Below are 3,009 nucleotides of genomic sequence, written 5' to 3'. Positions count from 1 at the left end.
TTTTCAGTCCTTTTACTTTATCCATTCAAGAAGATACCAAATGCTTTTTTATTGAAGTTTTCCAATGATCAATGCTATCATTGACTTGTGCATGTCTGTTTCTCCTTCTTTATTGGGTGGTTTCAATTTACTTATTCAGTTCTGGGAAAATTCCATATATTCTGCTAACAAATATACATAAGAAACACTTAAGGAGAGTATTTTTCTAGTTTATGAAAGAACTTTTTGCTTTTCTGATGAACTTATTTGATACACAGGTATTTTTGATGTTTATGACCATCAATTTAGCATTTTTCCTTTATGTCTAATTATTTATTTTATGTTCAATAGGAATATTTCCCTACTGTACATTATCAAACAAATTTGTGTAAGCTTTCCTCTAAAATATTTCTGTCTCTTGTCTTGAGGTTCTGGTTTGAATTATTCTTTGTGTATCAAATATAATACGGTTTGAGGTTCATAGTTATTTTACACATGTAAATTATTCCATAACATTAACTTGAAATAAAACATGTTCTTTCCTCTTTTTAAATTTTTATGGTGGCTTTGTTCAAATATTTGTTAACTATATCTATATTGGTTTTTCCTCAACTATCTATGCTAGTTCCTTGACTACATTAGTACATTTCTGCAGTCTAATAATTTATAGCAACCCTGAAATTTCTTATTTATTGCATCTTTATAACACTTATTAAAATCATGTTTGTATTATATACTAATTAATTTTTAAGTATATTTGTGGCTAAAGTCTTTTGAACTTTCACATACATTTTAAAAAATTATCTCATATTCTCTGTAGTGGAAACATCTTAGATTTCATTTTAATTTTTTCAACCTAGGTATAATTTTCATGCTGGGCATGCTGCAGTTAATAAAATCATATAAAACTGATCGCATATACTTATATAACCTGCATCCTTGTATATATAGAACATTTCCTTTACCTCAGAAAGTTCATTTTTTTAATCAGGCACTCTTTGTCTCACACCAATGAAGCTAATAATAGTCTAATTTATTTCACCATATATGGTTTTCTTCTTTTGTAGATTTTACATAAATACATTTATATAGAATATATCCTTTTTGTCAATTTCTTTTCCACAACATCATGTTTTATATTTTTAATTTTTTAGTGGGTACATTCGTAGTACATTCCCTTTCCCGTTGACCAGGATTCCATTTTACAAATTTAACACAATCTGCTTTTACATTCTTCTATTAATGAACATTTAAATCTTTTCCTAAGTTTAGGTTTTTAAAACTAAGTCTGTTATGACATTCTTGTTAAACAACTGCATGGATACATGTCTATGAATTCATTAATCTCTTCCAGTAATTTTTTCTATTTATTGACTGGTGATTTTATCTTGTAATCTCTGCTACAATAACATCTCAGTGCTGATACACTGTAGATTTATCTAATTCTAAGGTTTTCAAAATGAATTTTCCAGAAATAACCTGATGAGGAGACTGTGGTAAGGAGAGTGGTGATCGCTTACCTCCTCTATATCTGACTTAACATTGCTTAGACGTGTGATAGCATTAAAAGCCTTACCTTCCAGAGCCTGTGCCTACTTGCAGAGAACAGCACTGAAAAAAGTGTGGTTTGTGTAACAGATTAATCTCCAGGAGCCTCAAGACCATGTTAACTATTGTGTTGTGTACTGGGGTTACAAGTAGGAAGAAGGCAATTACAGCCTTTGAGAAAGTAATATTTCAGAGCCAAAGGAGACTTCATATAGATCAGTAACATGCAATATGGCATGCCTGGTAATAGATTCTTCACTAGTTATTATAGTAGCAGAAAATGAATAAATATTTCAGAAACACTGACTGATTCTTCACATAAATTTTGAAGTGTGAATGGAAATTACCCAGGCGAAAAGAAATGTCAGTTACAGGATTCCAGATGTAATGAAATCAAAAGTAAAGGAAAGGAGGACAGCAGTAGCATGGTGCAAACACAAAGTATATATTTTTATTTCAGTTAACACAATCTCATTAGCATTCTTCATATTTTTATATAATCTGCATAATAAAGGTGTTTAAGGATTTCATGATCATCTATCAAATTACCATTTAATACATTTTAACAGTAGTGTAGTTCCTCCTTTGAAAAGTCATGTCTAGTTTTAAAAAAACAAAAATTATTAAATCTGATTCACACAATGAATACAAAAGATATATGACTTGTTGATAATGCGTTTTCTTTCTTTTCCACAAAAAAAGTTAAGTGAATTTGTTCTTTATAAATAAATACTAATATTTACAGGGACAGTATTTTTGCTATGTTATTTTTTTTATTTATTTATTTTAAAGAAAAAAGCACAAAAAATGATACAGAATTTCAAAACCAGACGATAGGAAATTAACAATGGTTATTATATTTCATATTGTTATCTTCAAAGTAGTTGCCCAGATTACAAGATATATGCATGCAAAATTGATCAAACAATATAAGCACTGTTTCTTTGAAAGAACTAAAGGAAATTAATAGTATAATTATCTTAACTACCTTGTATATGTATATACATATTTTTCCTTTCCTTCTTTTCTCCTTTCCCCCATCCCAGTTATTCTTTCTTTTTGAGCAGTTTCTTCCCATTTCATAATATCTACTGTCTCTCTTGGATCTTAGTTACTCTTTCAATAAGTTAAAATATGATGTTTTCACATGTGAGTCTGGTTTATTTCCCTTATGAGTATTGTACCTATTTGTATCCATTTACCTTCAAAAGCCTCAAATTTATCTTTCTTTATAGCTGAGTAGTACTCCATTGTATAAAAATACAACATGTTTTTATCCATACCTCAGTTGATGGGCATTTGGGTTGTTTTCAAGATTTACCAAATTGTGCTGCTATAAACCTGGGTGTACAGGGGCCGGAGATGTAGCTCAGCGGCACAAGTGCCTGTCTGGTAAGCACAAGGTCCTGAGTTTGATTCTTGGTACCAAAAAGAAAAAAGAAAATAAACATAGGTATATATATATATATATATATATATATA

The sequence above is a fragment of the Chinchilla lanigera genome, unplaced genomic scaffold (assembly GCF_000276665.1).
Source record: "Chinchilla lanigera isolate Chin_1 unplaced genomic scaffold, ChiLan1.0 scaffold00035, whole genome shotgun sequence".
Taxonomy (NCBI): Eukaryota; Metazoa; Chordata; class Mammalia; order Rodentia; family Chinchillidae; genus Chinchilla; species Chinchilla lanigera.
Note: the sequence above shows the minus strand (reverse complement) of the source record.